At 43.4% G+C, this 21,991-nt stretch overlaps 1 pseudogene; it reads right to left on the bottom strand.

Annotated features, from left to right (window-relative positions):
* Positions 1 to 20,670: 20,670 nt before the first annotated feature.
* Positions 20,671 to 21,301, bottom strand: LOC142449086 (large ribosomal subunit protein uL1 pseudogene; annotated as a pseudogene).
* Positions 21,302 to 21,991: the final 690 nt, after the last annotated feature.

The raw sequence follows: 21,991 nt of genomic DNA, 5'->3' as shown, positions 1-21,991 counted from the left end.
GGTTTCCACGTGTGGGTCTCAAGTGACCTGAAGGTGCCTTTGTAAAACCTGAAACTCCTTCTGTCTTTATGAAAACCCACCTGGGCCACAAACCAGGCTTCCATGTGAATTCTTTCTCATGCAAAGCCAAGGACAGAGTATTTCTAACCCGAGAAACCTAATAAGCATATTTCAATAAAGCTCTTTGGGGTCCTCAATACACTTTTCAGAGTGTAAAGGACTGTGAGCTCTTTGCCAGGTCTCAAGATGGCACCACAGAAAGACAAGGAGGCTGAGAAGTCAACCGCCAAATTTCATCTGGATCTGACTCATCCAGTAAAAGGTGAAATTTTTGAGTCTGGAAATTTTGAACAGTTTCTACAGGAGAGGTTAAAGTCAGTGAAAAACTGGCAATCTTGAAACTGTTCATATTGAATGGTAGTTCCTGAGAAATAGTCTTCTAAAAGGTATTTGAGATACCTTAAGAAGAACAATGTTCGTGATTGGCTTCGTTATTTCCAGATTAGTCAAGAGGACGACAGATCGGAATCTGAGGACTAGGTGAAGCCTCTGCAGAAGGTTTTGCTTACTAATGCAACATATGAGTGAGAGAAACATTGAGAAATAGACTCTTATTGGTGAAGAAAAACATTGCACTGCTGACAAAGGGGGTAAAAAGAATGTACCGGGTCTTAAAACCAAAAGACGTGGTAAGTGTTATCAGTTGACTCTCAGGAGAGAAAGGTAGGAATCCATCACTCATAAGTATATAATGAGGTAAAAAAGACCCATAACAAAGAAAAAAAAACCAAAAGACGTAAGAAACTGATCTACTGAGAGATTAGCAGTCAGGGTCCACTCCCTACCTGGACAGGTGGAATCAAACAGAAGCTCGAGCAGAGCGAAGATGCTGAAGAGGAACAGGACCACCTCCCGTGGGTGAGCAGCATCCCAAGAAGCCAGCGCCCCCCAGGAGCCTATTGTATGACTTCTTGAACTCCTTTGCTTCTTGCCCATTTGCTCCAGCTCGGTTTTCCAAGCTACAGCCCTGTAGCTTTATGATAAGCTGGTTTTTCTTAAATTAGCTGAAATTTGTTTCCGGTCTCACACCTGGCCATCAAGTCGATCCCGACTTAAGCGACCCTATAGGACAGAGCAGAACTGTCCTTGTGGGTTTCTGAGACTGTCTTTATAGGAGTAGGAAGCTTCCTCTCCCACAGAGCATTTGGTGGTTCCAAACTGCTGACCTTGCAGCTAGCAGCCCAACGTGTAACCATTATGCCACCCGGGCTCCCTTGTTCCTGTTGACTGTGTCCAAATCATGAGAACGGAGACAGTATCACATAAGACTTTTTCGGGGGACCTCTTCTGAGCTCCTTCCTACAGAGGTGGCATCTGTGCCGCCACAGAGGGCCGTGCAACAAATGGGAGATTTAATTGGGAAAGCCAGCTCGGTTCCCCCTGAGTTCCTTTAACCCTGTAGTGACCTGTACCCTCACAACGCACCACCTCCCTTTGTAATTACTTGTTTGCAAACCAGTCATTAAAGATCGACTTAGACCTTTACACCAGAGTCAGCTGTCTGCTGCATTTAGCTTCAAAGTGGGGAACATACATCAGTGGAATAATCTACCCAACTACGGGTAAAGCTGGACATGCGATTAGGCCCATTTCACAGTATAGCAATTAAACCCTTGGGTCCCCAGGGGAATACACATTAAGATATCCTGGCTGCAAATCTCACGCTACTAGACATAATATTGGTCTATGCTGAGATAAGTCCCTTTATGTGGCTTTTTGGCTTGGTTCTTTGCACAATAGCTTGAAAGATTCCCCCCTAAACTATGAGGAGTCACTTTACCTTTGTTTCCTATCCCAGAGAGCTTGCTAGTTTGGGACAGGTTGTTTGATCTTTCCTGAGTAAGTTATAAGCAACTTGCGGTTTGATGCTGTTGTCTGGTCCCAGGCTGCTGCCTGCCTCCACTGGCATGCACGGATGCACCTTGCAGGACCTGGTCCGTGGACTGTGAACCTCCGATGACTACAGCCCTCTATGTTAATGAAGAGTTTGTTGCCTACCACAAGAAGACTGCCCAATTTGTCCCTCACCTCACTCCGCCCGAGGAGCCAACCATTAAAATTGACAACAGTGGTGTGTTAGTCTGGGTTCCCTAGGCAAACAAGGCCAGAGACACTCATATGTATAAGAGTTTTATATAAAAGAGTAATTGTATATTAAGAAAACATCGGAGCCCAGTTCAGATCGAGTCCATAAGTCCAATATTTGCCCACATGTTCCATATCGGTCTGTAAATTCCTCTTCAGACTCACACAACACCTGCAATGATACTGAGTGCAGGAAGATCACAGGGCAGTGGGGAGAAAGTCTATAGATCCGGTGGCGATGGAAGCATTTTAGCACTGGCGTGGGTCTCCACATGGCTCCTCCAGCGCCAAGGCTCTGGCTGCCATCAGCGTAGCTCCATATGGCTTGTCAACAGGAGTGGCTCGCAGGGAGTGTCTGTGTGTCCCACCTCCGGTGAGTCATCTAACTCCTTAGCGCCTCCAAAATGATGTCATCAAGCTGTGACCTGATTGACAAGCTAAACTCCACCCTACACTCTTATGTCTAAGGTTAACATAAGATTCTGTAACTGCCACAAGTGGTGTATACAAGCAATCAACCCACAGAGGGTTTTTCCTCACAGGAAGACTGGATGAGCAGCAGCATGAAGAAGCAGAAGGAGGAAAGAAGGCAGCAGAGCAGAGCCAGGGCAATGATCCTTCTAAAAGATCTGCTCCCATGCCTGCAGGCCCACCACGAGCGAGGCAGCACAGACTGGAAAACTGGTTTTGACTCATCCTCGGCTGTAGAAAAAGATACCCTTTAACAAAGAGGCCAATACAGAGGCAATAAATTTGGACTAAGAGACCCTTTGCAAAACAATACCTTGCTGGGATTTTTAGATTCAGAAGAAAAGTCAGGAAATAGCAGCCAGAAGCACACTACCCTCGGAGCCAGCTTTCCCTGGGACACCATGGCATCCAGAGCTGATGGACCAGGATGCCGCCCCCTTAAGCACCAGCCCTGTAAATAGAAGCAATTATTTTCTTTTTAACATGAAAAAGTACAAAATCCGTATAGGTTTTAAATGTACCTGCTGCCACATGGCAGGCATTATTTACATCATAATACATGGATACAGGTTCTCACTTAATAAACCACAACCAAACTCACTGCCATCGGGTGGATGCTGACTCAGGGCAACCCTGTAGGGCAGGGTAGAGCTGTTCCGGTGAGTGTGCAAGAGATAGAAAGCCTGTTTTTTTTCCCCACAGAGGAGCTGGTGGCTTTGAACTGCAGGCCATGCTGATCACAGCTGAACTCATAACCATGATGCCACCAAAGCTCCTTACGCCACCAATAGAGAGAGAAAAAGAGATGGCTAAAAATTTCACTCAGAATTTTATCTTTAAGTAGAATATGAAGAATCAATTCCCAGACACTTTAGGGAAAAAACATTGCATGTGAATTTTAAATATTAAGTGCTTGTCTCCAATAAATAGGAATAAAATTTAAAGTACATGCAAGTTCATTGCGATCAAAGTTTCCTCCCCTTCCCCTACCATCCGGTAAAGGTGATCTCTAAGGGTGCATCGATGGAGGGTTGATCACTGAGATCAACCTAAAGCAGAAACTAAGGATATGTGGTCAATAGACTAAAAAACACTCTTTTTAAAAAAGGCTATGAAATGCCACACAAGTAAGTATGCCTCTTCTTAAAAAGATATCGAAAACAGCATATGAACTAATGGGAAATGCGAAGACTGATTTTCAAAGAACCAGTATAGGTTAATTTTAAAAGGCTCTTGGTCAACAAACCAGCATCTAAGAATTGGCTTATTTGGCTACGTGGTGGTGAAGCTAATCATTCTGCTGAGCAGAACAGAAAGAATTTTCCGGGAGGGTTTCCATGGAGCCAACAACATAAGTATCAAATATGTTTCACTGGACAAGTCTGAAGGCAGGAAAATGCCAATGATAAAAGCCAAAAGTGATATCTTTGAGCCCATTGTTATTCGAAGTTGGGAAAGGCCAACACTAAATCATACAATTCCAGGCCTGTAAAGGGGTGGGGAGGGGGTGGGGGAATTAGGAAACAAGGCCAGACTAATTCCCCCGTGCAGCCTGTCGGGAGTAGGACTTAGCTCTCCACTCATGCTCCTTTGATTCAGCACTGGGGGGTGCTGCCGAAGCTGAGCAGTCTGGTGAAAAAATAACGTAGACAGACACTTCCGAGGTATAATTTGAGAGAAAGCAAGACCTCTCTTCTATCCCAAAATATCTCCATAGCCGGTCTCAAGTTTTGCACTCAATAATTAGACGTGCATTTTGTCTGGGTCTTGAAGGGGCTCTGGGGGGTGTGTGGGGTGTTCTGGTCCTGCAGTCCTTAAGCACTCAGCTGCTCTCTGAAAGGTCTGTACCCCACCCGCCAGTGGCTCCCTGCAGCAGAGCGCAAACAGTCTGCTTCCAGATAAGCGTTCCCCCAAACAACCCAAATTCTCACTCACAGCAAGTGACCCTACAGGATAGGGCAGAACTGCCCCCCAGGGGTTCCGGAGACTGCACCTCTTTCTCGGACTGGAACGCTTAGTCTTCCTCTGTGGGGCCGCTGGTGATTTCAAAGGGCGAGCCTTGGGGCTTGCAATCCCAGGAGAGTAAGCGGGCCACCACGACACGCCAGCGCTCCTTACATAAAAATGACAGCCTGGGAAAGAGTACGTGGGCAGTGCTACTGTGCTCTGTAAGGTCCCTAGGAGCCAGACTCAGGACCACAGCAAACGATTTGTGATAGACTTTAACTTTTCATTTGGAAACTTAAAAGAATAATTTGAGGCTGAATCCGCCTGTGCTGATTCTGTCGGTGGAAGTTGCAGGGCAAGCAAGTAAAGTCTGGAACATACTAAGCATGAAGAACGCCTCTGCTACTCCTCGTCCCTGGCACATTCTTTATCTTAATCTTGCCCAAGGGCAAACAGCTAGCGAGTAAGAAGTCTGAGAGTCTATTTACTAACACTTTAAAATTTATTATTCATCTAGTTATTATTTTTTAATTATGGAAAAAAAATGTACACGACAAAACATCCTCTGATTCAACAACTTCTCTTTTCTTAAATCACCTTATTGGGGGCCCTTACAGCTCTTATAACAACCCACACATCCCAATGCAGCCCCTTCTACATGGATAACTCAATGCCATTGATTCTGCTCTCACGTTGGATAGCCACTATTGATAACCTTTTCCACTTGATTCCACCACCACACACATAGCGTCGCCAAGCAAACCCCTTCACCTCCTTCACCCGTGATAGCCATAGGGCACGTTTGATTTCTTGTTTTTAGTTTTCTTGTTACAATGTTCACATATCATACACTTCCACAGTTAAATCGTTTTTTACAAGAGCTGTGTGTACATTATCACCATCTGGTCTAACACTGCCTTCCCCCTTTGGCATTCATTGTTTGCTCCCCGATTCCCCTCGCTTTGCCCCCTTTCCCAATAAACCACTGCATCGTTTACTGTCTCTATGTGACTCTTGTCATTGTGAAGGAACTCCTGTGGGCTTCACCCATAGGTCGGCTGCTTGAGTCCCTCGGCTGTTCTGCAGGATAAAGACGTGGCTGCCTGCTTCCCTAATCTTACTCCCTCCTATAGGGTCCTGGGGGTCTGAATAATTTCCACAACAAAGGGTAGCCCCTTTATTCTTGAGACTTTATCCTTACGAATACCTGTGTTGTACGGTCACTCCGATGAACCCCAACCTATCATCTACGTACTGTGTTCGCGCCAAGGAGCCCCGGCAGGAAACCAAATGGGGCCTCTCAGAAAGGACATCATGCACAGTAAAGAAAAGGGGCAGAGAAAAAAACAGAGCACCCTTGACAAGCTGGCCGGACACAGTCGCTGAGACAATGGGTTCAAACAAAGGAACAATGGTGAGGATGGCCATGACCAGGCGGTGTTTTGTTCTGTTGTGCACAGGGGCACGACACATTGGAATGACAGCATCTAAAGTGACATGGTGATGTGTGTCATGAGCAGCCTGGCACACAGTAAAAACAACATGATGAACAGCTCAATCTTTTATTTACAGTGAACAACCTAACAAAGAACTAGGACACAGAAAAGCAAGGGAGAGAAAAGACTCTACTTAACAGGTTCCAAATTTAAATATAGCATTACTTTTAAAAAGGTAGGAAGGTAAACAACAGAATTAAAATTATTTCTACTCATGTTTTCAAAACACGGCACTTCTTTTTAAATATTTCTGATAATCTGAAAAAATTAAAAGGCAAAATTCTAATTATGATTAATGAATAGACAATTAAAATTAGTGAGCTACAGCCAACATTTGTATCTTGCCTCAGAATTTGAGAAAAATACTATTAAAATTTTATGAAATACAACTCTGCCACTGGACATTCAATTTCCCTCTAATTGCCAAGGTAAAGAATTTATGTTATGTTTTATACATGTCATCATTACATCTATATAAATGTACAAATCAAATAGTCTATGTTTTGCTTAAGGAGCTCTGGTGGCACTTAACTGTTCACCACGATGTTGACAGTTCAATCCCACCAAAGTCCCTCAAGGAAGAAAGATGAACCTGTCTGCTCCCCTACAGATTTAGAGCAGGGGTGGGAGATGGCTGCCCTGGGTGCCCTGTTAGGCCTGTGAAATCCTCAGTACCAGCTAACATCACACGCCTCACCAAAGAGAAACAGTTCCAGCCTCACATTTTCCTGACATCGAAGCAATTCTGCCTCCTAGAGGGCCTATGGAATTCAATAGAACTGTGTCTATGGGGTTCTGAGGCTGAAATATTTACATGGTAGGAAGCCTTATCTTTCTCCTGTGGAGTGGCTAGTGGATTCCAACTGCTGACCTTGCAGCTAGTAACTCAATGCTTAACATCATACTCCAAACCCCAAACTAAACTCAGCTATTGAGTCACTGTGGACTCATAGCAACGCCCAGAGAGCGAGCGGAATTTCCCCTGCAGGGTTTCGAGACTAAATCTGTAGACAGCAGAAAGCCCCACCATTCTCACATTAAGGGTGAGCTAATTAAATGTTTGACCAGTCTGACCTGCATGATGTTATAAAAAAATGTCCTCCCTCCCTGATTTACAGCTTTGGAAACCGTCTGCGGCAGCTATGAGGTGACAGTCACTCGATGGCAGAGGATGGGGTCGATCCGTGATTTAATATTGTAAACACAGCTCCTTAGCCTCCAAGTTACACAACTGCAAAGAACAGTTAATTACTAGGTACCTTCAGAGTTGGAATAGAACAAAGGAAGAAAATAGATGCAGAGCGCTGCTGGGAACCGGTGCTCCCGAAGCAAGGATCCACTGTATCCCTGCTGTTTGAGTGGAAGGAGTGGGGAAGTTTTAGTTTGCTTTATTCTCTTGAATAAGTATTTCCACTGCCCAGATTGCCTCTGCCCTCTGACGCACAAATACTCACAGTGCCTGGGTGGTGCTCAACGACTAACCTAGAAGCTGATGGTTCAAACCCACCCATTAGCACTACAGAAGAACCACACCACAGAGGCAATCTGCTTCCAGCAAGCTTACAGCCAAGTTAAGCCGTGAACAATTGTGACTCAGCGGATGCTCGTGGTCAACTGGTCAGGTGTTTGGGGCTTTATTTTGAGCATATCTAAAAGAGATGGGAAAACACTCTAGTGGGGTCTGAAAAGTGTTAGCTACAAAAGCACATTTGGCCCTGCAGTGCAATGGCGTCTGAGCGGAAGAGGTGCCCACGGGCTTTTGGTGAGAGTATTTTTGTAATATGTATGACATTCTAAAACATAGAATTATATCACATCCTGCAGTTTGGCATAGTTTAGATGTTATTTGAGATGAAAATTCTGTAAAGAGTTTTGCGCAATGGAGTGAGTGACTCAAGTTTATATCAATTTTAAACAGATTCTTTTCTGAATGCAGTGTGCAGAATGGATTGTAGGGGAGCCAGAACAGAAACAGGAAGGCCAGTGTGAAGGCTATTATCATGGGTCAGGTAGAAAATGAAGGTGGTTTGGATCACAGAGATGGATTTAGTCAGAAGTGGGTCAGTGCTGGATTTATTTTGAAGGCTCTGCTGCAGTGAATAGAGTGCAAAAAGTAGGAGACAAGTCAATCAGGGCAGCAAATTCTAACTCTCACCTCTACCTTCCTCAGATTCACTTTCTTCAACTCTCAAATGATCACCTTTAGAATTGGGTTCTTTTGAAGATTAAATATGCCAATCCATGTAAACTATTCTCTATGGACTGGCATATAATGATCATGTAATAAATATTAGCCCCCTTAAGATAAATTTAATAAGTGGCACAACCTGAGATAGTCATTTTTCCCAAATAATCTTTCATAATTCTAAATTTTTGCACACCGACTTTTACTATTAGAGGCCAAATGAACTGATTCTTTTACTGTCCAAATCTCCTTCATCTGTGGAGGTTTAAAAACAAAAAGTAGCAAGGGAGTGGAGTGGCAAGGTCCCCAGGGAATGCTGAAAGTGGACTTTGGGGCCAGGGCGTGGTGCCCCAACAGACTGGACTGGAAAACGCTCCTAAGGGCCAGCAAACGATCCCTGAACTAACTACAAGCTTTTCTCTTGTGAACTGTTTTGTTCTGTTCTTTGTCAGTGATTTGTTTTTGTTGTTTTGTTGTCTGGTTGTATACTGTTGCTTTGTTTTCCTCTGTCTAGTTTTCGTGCATGTTAGTGACTCCACAGGTCTGTCTGAATAGGACAGGCTGGATGAACTATCTGGAGGAAAAACAACGGGACCGACAGTTCCAGGGGGACTTGGGGTAGGGGGGTAGAGGGGGTAAGGAAGTGGTGTTAACAAACCCAGGGACAAGGGAAAAACATGGGACCCCAAATGGTAGAGAAGGGGGAGTGGCAGGCCTGGTGGGAAATGATCAAGGGTAAGGTTGCTTAGAGAAGAGGTATACTCTAGCCCAGGTGGCGACGAAGCATGGTAGTAGGGCAGGAGGAAAGTCAAGGGAGATGGAGGAAAGAGCTAGGAGTCAAAGGGCATTCATGGAGGTCTAGACAAAGACATGTACATGCAAATATACATAGGAGGATGGGGAAATAGATCTATGTGTCTATATTAATAGGTCAAGTATTAAGGCGGCGGAAGGACCTTGGGCCTCTACTCAAACACTCCCTCAATGCATGAATACCTTCTTTTATTAAATTGGAACTCTATGATGCTCACTCTCCCGACACAACTGCTGAAGCCAAAGTGGGTGAACAAGTAAATGTGGTGAAGAAAGCTGATGGTGCCCGGCTATCAAAAGAGATAGTGACTGGGGTCTTAAAGGCTTGAAGATAAACAAGCGGCCATCTAGCTCAGAAGCAACAAAGTCCACATGGAAGAACACACCAGCCTGTGTGATCGAGTGGTCCCAAAGGGATCAGTTACCAGGCATCAAAGAACAAAAAATCATAACATTGACGGCACACCTCCATGATAGGATCGCTGAAGACAAATGGGTGCATAAGCAAATGTGGTGAAGAAAGCTGATGGTGCCCGGCTATCAAAAGAGATAGTGTCTGGGGTCTTAAAGGCTTGAAGGTGAACAAGCGGCCATCTAGCTCAGAAGCAAAAAAGCCCACATGGAAGAAGCACACCGGCCAGTGCGATCACGAGGTGCCAAGGGACCAGGTATAAGGCATCATGCAAAAAAAATGATATAAGTGTGTGTGTGTATGTGTATATATGTGTATATGTATATGTGTGTATATATATACCATATTAAATGAAGGGGGAAGTGCAGAGTGGAGACCCAAGGCCCAAGTGTCGGCCAATGGAGATCCCCTCATAGAGGCGTTTAGGAGAGGAGATGGGTTAATTAGGGTGCGAGGTAGTACTGATGAAGAACACAGCTTTCCCCCAGATCCTGGATGCTTCCTCTCCCCAACTACCATGATCCGAATTCTACCTTGCAGGCCTGGATAGGACAGAGGCTGTACACTGGTACATATGAGGGTTGGAGGTACAGGGAATCCAGGGTGGATGATACCTTCAGGACCAAGGGTGTGAGGGATGATGCTGGGAGAGTGGAGGGTGCGCGGGTTGGAAAGGGGGAACTGATTACAAGGATCCACATGTGACCTCTTCCCTGGGAGAGGGACAGCAGAGAAGGGGGGGAAGGGAGACTCCGGATAGGGTAAGATATGACAAAATAACGATGTATAAATTACCAAGGGCACATGAGGGAGGGGGGAAAGGGGAGGGAGGGGAAAAAAAAGAGGACCTGATGTGAGGGGCTTAAGCGGAGAGCAAATGCCTTGAGAATGATTGGGGCAGGGAATGTATGGATGTGCTTTATACAATTGATGTATGTATATGTATGGATGGTGATAAGAGTTGTATGAGTCCCTAATAAAATGTAAAAAAAGAAAAGAGGAGAAAAAAATGATTAGGGCAAAGACTGTACAGATGTGCTTTATACAATTGATGTATGTATATGTATGAACTGTGATAAGAATTGTATCAGCCCCAATAAATTGTTAAAAAAAAGTTTCAAACGGCAGAGGTTAGATTAATATTTGGAGAACAGGGCAGTTTACACTCTTCACAAACAATGATTTTCTTTGTTGCGGTCTTTATGGAAGTCAGTCACCAGGCCTTGCTTCCATGGACCACTAGGTGGTCCAGCAGCCAATCATTAAGCTAGTGGCTGAATAGTTCCTGGCTGTGCCACCAGGGACCCCAAATACTGCAAGAACAGTTCATCGACCCATGCAAAAAGTCCATTTCATTAGCAGTTATTTGAAATCTCACTCTCGTTGGAAATCTCGCCTGCATGCAAGGATTTGCGCTGTTGCTATGGCGTGCCATCGGGTCCATGCCAACCTCGGGGGGATCCCGTGTGACAGGGCAGACGACGCCATGGAATTTTCTGGGCTATCGGTTTAACAAAAGCAGGCTGACCATCAGGTCTTCCTTCCTCAGAGCCGCTGGGTAGATTCAGCCTTTTGACTTTTCAGGAAGCAGCTGCGTGCTTAACCATCGCATTACCAAACCCAAGTCCAAGACCCCGTGCTGTCAAGACCAACTCAGAGGAACCCCAAAGGACAGAGTAGAGCTGCCCCACAGGGCCCCCAAGGCTGTAATACTGACAGGAGCAACAACACCTCTCTCTCCGTGGAGCGGTTGCTGGGTTCAAGTTGTTGACAGTCAAGCGCTTTAACCAGTGAACCACCACAGATCCTTATTGTGTGACCAGGGTAGTTTATATGTGAGTGTGAATGTTCTTTATTCTGTTTTGCTCTTAAAACATAATCTTGTCAAGAGACTAGTAATTCGCTTGCCTGCCACTCCAGGAAGCCTCCTCCTCTCTTAAGGACAAAATATGTTGACACTCGATGAAAGAAAACGCACATGGAGTAAGGCTCACACATGACGGTGTCAGTTTCCCTAGGCGATCATAACTAACGCATTACCACCGAGCTTCATGGCTTCAAACGGCAGAAATCGATCATCTATTTATGCTGGAGGCCCTACTGGAGCACAGAATCAAAACAAGAGCATGGTCGCATTGCTCAAAGGCTCCGGGAAGAATCCTTCCGTGTCTCTGTCAGCTCAGGTGGTTCCTGATGTCCCTTGGCTATGTCAACAGAACTCCAGTCTCTGGTTCCATCTTTGTATAGTTTGATGTTTTCTGAGCATCCCTGTTGACACCGTATTACGCCCTCCCCCGCCCTTCTCTTGTGTTTGGTGTACAATATGAGCCAGGCTTCATTTTTCTGTAGCAGACACTCAGGTTTGGGGGGCTTCCCCCCGCCTTTTTATTGTGGTTTGGGTGAGAGTTGAGAGAACCAGCTGGTTTTCCGTTCAAGAATTCATACCCAGCCCCCCAATGTCACAGCACTCTCTCCACTTCCTCCGCACGTTTTGCATGTGTCTTTGTCTTTTCCTATGCCTACCTTTTTCTTGTTGCCTCCTGAGCTTTATCCTCAAGCAAATGCTGCACTTTGGGTTGATTTTTCAAATGAGTATGTACCTCCAAGCATTATTATTCACCTGATAGACCTGTCTACAGTCTGGCTATAAGTTGGACCATGGGGTGTGCTAAAGGGTAACTGAGGACTATAGTACCAGGTGTTCCCCCAGTCTCTATCAGGCTAGTGCACCTGACCTTTGCTGTATATGTGTGTGTGTGTGTGTGTGTGTGTGTGTGTTGCTCTACATGTTTCTCTCTGTCGATTCAGAACTTTTTTCTTTTTTTTCTTTTTTTAAACGTTTTATTAGGGGCTCATGCAACTCTTATCACAATCCATACATACATCAATTGTGTAAAGCACATCTGTACATTCTGTGCCCTAATCATTTTCAAAGCATTTGCTCTCCACTTAAGCCCTTTGCATCAGGTCCTGTTTTTTTCCCCTCCCTCCCCCCTCCCCCTCCCTCATGAGCCCTTGATAATTTATAAATTATTATTTTGTCACATCTTGACCTGTCTGACGTCTCCCTTCACCCCCTTTTCTGTTGTCCATCCCCAAGGGAAGAAGTCACATGTAGATCCTTGTAATCAGTTCCCTCTTTCCAACCCACTCACCCTCTACCCTTCCAGTAGCGCACCTCATACCCCTAGTCCTGAAGGTATCATCTGCCCTGGATTCCCTGTCGCCTCAGCTCCTATCTGCACCAGTGTACAGAACTTTTTTTTTCAAAACCATTTTATTGAGAGCTAACACAGAGATTATACCATTCCAAAATTCAGTCTCATCAAGCAACACTGTACAATTGCTACCACAATCAGTTTCCACACATTTCCTTCTTGAACTGCTTGATATTAGTTCCTCTTACCCACCTCACCTCCCACTTCTCACTGTTCACCCTTTCAGAGCAGTCAGTAGTGTGGCTGGATGTTATCTAGTGTTTCTTGTGTCAGAGTTGTAGAGGCTGCAGTTTGTGGGGTCCATTAGTCCTTTAAGCTGATTGCTTCCTATGTCTTTGATTTTTTTTTCACTCTTCTTTTACCCAGATGGGGAGAAGTCAGTAGCTTCACCTTAGATGGCAGCTCACAAGCTTCTAAGACCCCAGTCACTAGTCACCAAAGTAGGATGTAGAACATTGTCTTTGTGGATTAGGTGACACTAATGAGCCTACCTGTCCCAATAGACGATGGTCCTAAGCTCTCAGGTCAATATCCAGTCCTGAAGCTGTTTGCTTATGGCTACAATGGAGCATACAGTTTGGGTTGCATCCTCTGTTAAAGAGGACTCTCTTCACCCACTTAATGAAAACTAGCTGCTCCTAGTGAATGTATTTACATTTCGGTTCTCAATTCTGTTCCCTTGCCTTACCTGTATTATACCAGTTTAAGGCTGTTTGGGCTGCTATGACTGTGAAGTATGTTCTGAGATCTAGTTGGGTAAGGCCTCCTACTTTATTCTTCTTCAATCATGGCTCAGTTATTCTAGGCTTCTTTCTCTTCCCTATGAAGTTGGTGATTAGGTTTTGCATCTCATTACAGAATGTTCTTTGAATTTGGATTTTGATTATAATTATAGGTCACATAGTATTGACATTTTCACAAGGTTAAGTATGTCCTCCTATCTATGAGCATGGGTGTTTTTCCATTTATGTAAATCTCTTTGGGTTTAATTTTTTGCAGTAATGCTTTATAGTTTTCTTTATATAAGTCTTTATGTCCCTGTTTAGATTGATTCAAAAGTATTTTATCTTTTTTGTGGGGGGAGGGAAGGGTGCTGTTATAATTGGGGGCAGGAGCCCTGGGAGTGCAGTCAAGAAATTGTTGGACTGCAACCTGTGAAGTCAACGGTTCACACCCAGCAGCCATTCCATGGAGAAAGACGAGATGATCTGCTACCACGAAGACTTACAGCCTCGGAAACTCTGTACAGGGCTGCTGTCAGCAGAAATTAACTTGATAACTGTAGGCTTTTTTTGGTTGTTTAATTATAATTGATACTGTTTTCCTGATTTCCTTTTTAAAGTTCTTCTTGTTGGTGTAGAGGAATCTAATTCATTTTGTATCTAATATCCTGATACTTTAACATGGGGAATTATAACTCACTAACTATAAAATAAGTAAAGATAATGTGGTCTAGGGCTAATTTTCCAATATACTGATGTACATCATTACATTGGGTTGAATTGTGTCCACCCACCCAAATGCTTTGTTCAAGCTCTGACCCCTTGTACCTCTGAATGTCGCCTTATTTGGAAATGGGTCTTTGCATATGCAACCATGTTTTGAAGACACCATACTACATTAGGTTGTACCTTAAATCCAAGACTCATCTTCCCAACAAAGTGAGAAGACAAAATGGGTGTATAAGCTAATGTGGTGAAGAAAGCTGATGGTGCTCAGCTAGCACAAAATATAGCATCTGGGGTCTTATAGGCTTGAAGGTAAGCAAGTGGCCATCTAGCAGGAAAGCAACAAAGCCCACATGGAAGGAGCACACCAGCCTGTGTGATCATGAGGTGTCGATGGATCAGGTATCAGGCATCAGGAGACCCAAAACAAACAACCATATCTGTGTGAACAAGGGGAGTCAAGTAGAGACCCAAAGCCCATGTGCAGACAATTGGACATTCCCTTACAGAAGGGTCACAGGAAAGGAGGAGCCAGCCAGGGTGCAGTGTAGTACTGATGAAATACACAACATTCTTCTAGTTCTTTAATGCTACTTCCCCACCACCACTAGCATGACCCCAGTTCTACCTTACAAAACTGGCTAGATCAGAACATATGCACTGGTGCAGATAGGAGCTCTCGACACAAGTCACGGAGCAGATAAACCCCTGGGAATAGTAATAAGAGTACCAATACCATGAGGATAGGGGGCAGGTGGAGGAAGAAAGGGGTAATGGATCACAATGATAGACGCATTAACCCCACCCCCCCTTCCGAGGGGGATGAACAACAGAAACATGAGTGAAGGAAGACAGAGGACAGTGTAATATATGAAAATAACAATTTATAATTTATTACGAGTTCACAAGGGTGGAAGGGTGGGAGAGGGAGGAGGAAAAGAGGAGCTGGTACCAATAGCTCAAGTAGAAAGAAAATGTTTTGGAAATGATGATGGCAATATACATACAAATATGCTTGATACGTAGATGTATGGATTGTTATAAGAGCTATGAGTCCCCAATAAAATGATTTATTTTTAAAAATTGGTCTTAAGAACTACCATATACTTCCTATTTTACTGCCTTCCTGGCTTCGCTCTCACATGTATTAACCTGGTAGGTGTGGTGCTGCTGCTGTGAATGAATATTATTGGAAGATTTGTCCTATCTCCAACCTTGTTGTTTGTGTGTGTATATAATGTCCAATCACTTAAGAGTTGAATCTGTACAAGTCAACAATTCATGTATTGCAGTTCATAGCTGGCCTATGCTCATATAATTTATTTTCTCAACAGTATTTTAAAATCTATCGCATTGACTAAACGAATGACACTGTCGCAGTATAGTGGTTATGCATTAGGCTGCTAACCACAGGTCAGCAATTTGAAACCACCAACCAGTTCTTCAGGGGAGGAGCAGGCTTTTCTCCTGTGAAGATTTGCAGACTCAGAGACTCACAGGAGCCTTTCCACCCTGCCCTATGGGGTTGCTATACATCAGCATTGACTTGATGGCAGTGTAAGCGATACTCCAGGGGGATGATTTATAATGTTCTCTGACACAAAATGACAATGACATCTCTAAGGTGAACCAGAGACATATATAAACCATAGATGAATTAATGGATTTGGGGCTTACACTTCTATCCCCAATCAAATAAATTAGTTCTTATGACGGCCCTGCTTGAAGCTCGCCCTCATGAAGCGATCACTGAAGAGATGGGTGATATAGAAACGTGTGATGAAGAGATAGATGGTGCGCAGGTAGCAGAGAGAATAGCATCTGAAGTCGTAACGGCTTTTCTCCAAACAGTCTTCTGAGTGAGGTGTCAACCAAGTCCACGTGGAAGAAGCACACCAGCCTGTGTGATCCAAGATTTGTAAATAATAGAATCCAAATTTAAAGGAAGGAATGGCGTTGGCACTTAAATTCTGGTTTTCAGAAGGCTGTGGATGACTGGGGAATCCCAATATCCATTTGCAGGGTCCCTACATGAATTTAGCTTCCCGTGAATCCCCTCTGATCATAGTTGAGGGAGGTGAACAGACAGGTTATCAGGCAGAGGATATTGTAAAGTTAACCATGGAAGACATAGTTAGGTCAAAATATAATATATTATCATTAATCTCACTTAAACCCATTTAAAGCTGTTTCAATTTTTTTTAAATGAAGGGGAAATACACATGTATAAGCCCCAGGTGGGTCCCTTCTGCCCATGGACCAGGCTTGCGAGTAGCCTGCGAGCATGCAGAATGCAGTAGGAAGAGGATTGTTGCAGATGCAGTTAGGTAAAAATGTAGCTCCCTGTCATTTTATCTACCTTATGAGCCACTTAAATCTGTTATATTTTTAATATTTTTGTTTCTTTTTAATTGAGGGTTTTATCCATTTTACTTTTTGTTATTCTTGTTAGTTTTTTTTCATTGCCCTTTGTTGTTTAGTGTTTTTCTGTGCATGAAATCCACAGATGTATGTACAGGAACATCTGCAGAGACAGTTACTGGATTAATAGTTCCTTGGGGACTTGGTAAGGGAGGCAGGGGAAATGGAGAGTTAATAATGATGAGTACAAGAATGAAGAAAAAGCTCTAAAACAGATTGTGGTACTGATTCTTAATATGACTGAACTATTGACTTGTGTATGTGCATTATATGTCAATAAAACTGTTGGGAAAACAACCACAAAAGAAAGTAAAACACAGACTTCTAAGGTCGAAAAGAATGAGCCTTGTCACTGAGTAAATAGTTCTGTCATAACACAGAAGCTGCATCTGCAAAGAGAAAAATAAAATTACATTTGAAAACAATCACCAGTGATATGTACTTTAATCTATTTTTAAGTGACAGAAGAAAATATCTTGTGATGATGAAATTTTTTTACATTTCATTATCTAAAATGTTTCTCCTTTAAACTTATATAATATCTGGTACCTACGTCTATAAAAGCACTTATCCTGTATCATAAACGTTGATTTTTATCTGTTTATTCTACTAGTTTGTGAACTACTTATTAAAACAGGGAACATTAAGAGAAGTTCTCAAAGAAATGAAGGTAGTTCCATTCTGAACATGTTGTTTGTCTATGGATCCTATAAGAACTGTTAAGAAGGAGTTGGGATCTCAGAAGAGAGAAATGAGCTGAAGAAATGAATCAGAATTTGCTTGGAGTAAGATTACCTAGGGGCCCTGGCATAGGCATCAAAAGGTAGTGGCTCAGCATTAGAGTCTAGAGAGCCCTAGCATTTAGGGGAAGTAGAGGAGAAAGAGCCCACAAAATAGCAGCAGTGCAGTGATCTGGAAGGAAAGCCAATACGGCGTGGGTGTCTCCAGAGCAACAAGAGAGGATAGAAAAGGTAAACATGGAAGAGTCGTTCAGAGGGTCACATATTGTTGAGAGGTCAAGTAAGATCACAAGAGAAAAATATCCACAGTAGATGGAAAAGTAGAAACGCTGAGGGCCTCGATCAGCTTTAGCAAAGTGTTGCACTAGACCTAGAATGGGAAATGAGAAAGTGGAGACAAGAACTGCAGGTACCTTTGTGAACGTGTTTGATGAACATGAGCATAGACACATGGTGGCAGCTCGAGGATGGGATATGAGGTCAACAGTGTGTGTGTGTGTATGTGTATATCTGAAATACTATACTCATATTCTATTTGTGCTCTAGTCTCAATAATGCAACAAAGAGTAATTGCTCCAGCATTTAAAAAAATGTCAGGGGGATAAACTGAAGGCGCAAACTCTGTATAGGAAAACACATGAGGGGAGCACATGGAGCTTAATTCAGAAGTGGAAACATTCACCTTTGTAAGAGACCTTTTCCCATTGTGCTAGGAGGAAAGAAAAAACCATAGGGTAAGTCATAGAAATCCTCACGAGAATTGCGTAATTAATATTTTGTCCATATAGAAATTAAGTGACATATTGCCTTAGACAAATCTGCTGCACAAGTCCTCTTCAAAGTGTGAAACATCTTCTTTGAACATTAAGGAAGGTGTGCCTAGCCTTAGCCATGAACCGTGTGAAAGCTGAACAAGGAATGGATGCATTCGAACTGTGTTGGCAAAGAATATTGAAAATACCAAAGCCTGCCAGAAGACAAAGAGGCAATTGTCTTGAAGGAAGTACAGCCAGAAACAAGAATGGAGAGACTGTCTCGTTTGCTTGGGACATAGTATCAGGTGAAGGCAGCCCCCGCAAAAGAACAGCGTGCTTCGTAAAGCAGAGGGTCAGCGAAAAAGAGGAAGGTCCTGCAGGAGATGGTTTGACACAGTGCTTGCAAGAACAGGCTCAAACATAATCACGGTGAGCCTGCTAAGGATTGAGCAGTGGTTTGTGCATTGGATCACTGAGTCTGAACTGACTTGAAGGCACCTAACGATGACATGTTCTCAGTCAAGTGTGAGAAAGATCATTAACTGAGAACGATAAGGAGAGAAAGAGAGAGCATGGACAGTGTAGGGTGAGTAGAGTAGGTATGGATGCCATCGTCATCCAGAAGAGGGAAATAGCCTATTAAAGAAATACACTGGTGAGGCACTCAATGTTCCTGGACCCATCTCCCTGCCCATAAGACATTCAGGCCTACAGACATGTAGTCATTACTTCAAGGTGACACAGTCTGGGGAAATGGAATCCAGGCCTGATTTCCCTACTGATGAAGCCCTTGAGATATGATGTGACTGAGTCTGAATACCACTGCCCCAGCCCTGAACTTGACTCTTCTCCCACCTAAGTTGCCGTAGATACAATGGATATAGAGATGAGTGAGATTTTGTCTTTGCTCTCAAAATGTCAATGGTCTGGAGAGGGAGACCAGCAGAATGATAGACGCTTGTAGCTGACTGAGAGTCTTTGAAGTAATTTACTAAAATCTCCTTGTCTTCAGTCTACCATTCAAGGGAAGGAATGCTCTCTATCATCTCCCAAGACAGATTGTCATCCAGGTATACAGGTTCACTTTGAATACCTCTGTTGACGGGGGAACACATCCCTTTGGAATCCCACTATACTGTTAAATAGCTTTCATTGTAAACAATGACTTTGTTTCTAATTGAAATTGTATTGACACTTCTTGGTTTTAGATTTTAAGATAGTTAACGTTTATTGTGCCAACATGGCCAATGAACACATGTGGGATTAATTGAAGGGAAGAGAGAAAAATGGCTCGGTGAGCTTCGTCTCTCTTGTCTCTTGCTCTTTGATCATCGGACCAGTGTGCCGCTGCCTTGCTTATTCTGTGCCTTCATTTGCAAGCTACACTACCTGTGGGACACCTAACCCACAGACTGTGTCGCTGTAATTTGAGGTTCCTTCAAGACCTGCTTCACCACACTATTGGAATTTACATCTCCTGAGCTGAGGACTGTTGGACTCTGTCATCTGGCTGACTGTTGGTGACCTGCCTTGCTGTTTGCTGCCTGCGCCCCAATAGCCTGAATTGCTCTACAGAGAACTACCCAGTGGCCCTCAAGACTTGAAAGACTGCCAGTGTCTCACAACTGTCTCATGGGAATGAGTTGCACTGAGCCATTTGTACTCCTTTATAAGTTCATTAACTATTTATTTCTTATGTTATTTATCTATATAAATACATATAAAATTATTAGCATTCTGGTTTTGATTCTCTAGAGAACCATGTCTAACATAGATTTATTTCCCTGTCACTGTACGGAATAAATATTTAACTTCTACCAAAAAAATATTTTGGACAGAAATCCCAGGCACCATACAATTTTACCAGAAAATACTATATTCTGTGTTTACAAAAGAGAAGGTTTATTGAAAATGTAGTTATAATTCTATTACTAAAGTCAACACAATTAAAAGCCATTTCTTAATACCAAAAAAAAAAAAAAAGAGAGAAAGAAAGACAGCAGGATTGCTAGAACTAAGTGCTCACTTGATGTCTGCAAGCATGGATTTGAAGTGAAGCTCTTCAGTGACGTTGAATGATTTTCTTCTGCAGTGTTCTGTTGTTCAGATATAAAGAAGGTCGATCATTGTTTTCAGCTTCTACTGGGCTAGTAGAGAGTAGGGGAACTTTCCCTAAGTAGCGATATGAATGATCCTCCCTGATTGCATACAGGAAGAGACAATGATATATATTTAATATTTTTGTTTAAATTAATGGCTTTGATACCTTAAAACAATGGTGATACTCCAGCAAAGGAAGTATTGAAGTAAACTGTAAGAATGGGAGATGGCAGTTTGAGAATCAGATACTTGAAATCAAGATACTGGGAAAGATGAAGTTTATGGTACAATCAAGCACCATATAAAGCAATAATTTTTTTTACATTTCACAAGTCTTTGAGTTAGCTCCATGGTTTTGATATAGATGGGGCTTGGCTCCTCAGGCCTGAGATGACACATGCTGTCTGTTCAGTTTCTGGGTCAGCTTGAGGTTAGCAGGTTCATGATAGTGTGGCTGGGAAGACTAGGGTATGTTACATACGATCTTTCGGCCATCAGCTGGTTAGCTCGCACATGTTTTTACGGTGCTGAAGAAGGGCTGAGAACATCGTAGACGTGTCCTTTCTTTTTCTTGCTTCTTCTTCTTCTGAGAGTAACAATAGAGTTCATCAGATGTTGGGGTTTGCCCCTGGTGATTTTGATGTGTGAAGCTCTGACATTCTGCCAAATCTCTTTTAGCAGTGACACCAAAGAGTTGACAGCCAAATGGATGCTGTGAGTGCACCATCATCTTCGTATGGCCAATGGTCACTGTCAGACACAGCACTTTCTTCATCTGGAACTTGATGCATCACCTTGTTGACTTTGGCCACCATGTTCTTGTTGTGAGTATGCAGGGATGGGAATCTGCCAGCTTTATTCAGTTCTGGCTCCAGAATCCAAGGGATCTGCTTGACCTGGAACTCAAGCCAAAAAGGCTTCAGACTTCTTGGCTAACTTTTTGATGAGCTTCTTGTTCTTGTTGAGTTCTTCATCTCAATATCCGCGTGCAGGACAGCTACAGCCTTGGCCTGATTGCCGTGCTGTTTATCCCCAAGAGCACACACAGAGAACTGGAGCTGGGGGTGAGGGTGAGCTGAGGCCTGTCAGTGCCTGAGAAACATTTCTCTTTCTCAGGATCAGAGTTCTTCAAGTTGGTCTGCAGCTTCATGTCTCTAGAAACTATGAGCACTTGTTCTGGTTCCTGTGTAGGACTTCTCACCCCACCTGCTAGAGGATATCATACGGGCCTCTGAGTGCTGCCGTAACTAGAAAAGACCTGCAAGGAAGTCCTCTTGAGACTGGGACTCTGAAGTCACTCGGGTTGACTTTCCCCCTACTCTCCTGGGAAAAGTCACCAGGCAAGCGCCGATGCATGAGGTGGGTAAACTCATCCAACCTCTTGCCTGGGGTTGCAAAGGGTGTGGATACAGGTAGGAGTGGGGAAACAGGCTTTTTTGGTAAGCAATCTATGACAAAAAGATATAGGATAATAATATGATTACATGACCTATCTGCTCTGCATAGTCTGAACACTATGAATACCTTCATTAACAGACAACACTTACTTTGTACGCAGAGTTTTCAACCCTTTCCAAAGTTTGACTGATCTTCACCAGCACAACCATAAGTAGGCATCTAAGCCTCCATTACAAAGGAGTTACTCAAGAGTTTTTTGCTGTGGTCAAATGTGCAATTAGAGAATTATGCTGGCATTTAAGTGAAGGATAATTAGAGGAGTTAAATCCTGGGAGGAAAACAAAAAGCGATTGCAGAAGTTCTCTGCACAAACGTTTAGAGGCTAAACCAAGGCCATCGGCGTAGGAAGAAAACCAAGAGATTCCAGTCGTATTTAGGCAAA

The sequence above is a fragment of the Tenrec ecaudatus genome, chromosome 5 (genome assembly GCF_050624435.1).
Source record: "Tenrec ecaudatus isolate mTenEca1 chromosome 5, mTenEca1.hap1, whole genome shotgun sequence".
NCBI lineage: Eukaryota > Metazoa > Chordata > Mammalia > Afrosoricida > Tenrecidae > Tenrec > Tenrec ecaudatus.
Note: the sequence above shows the minus strand (reverse complement) of the source record. Positions and strands in the feature narration are given on the sequence as shown.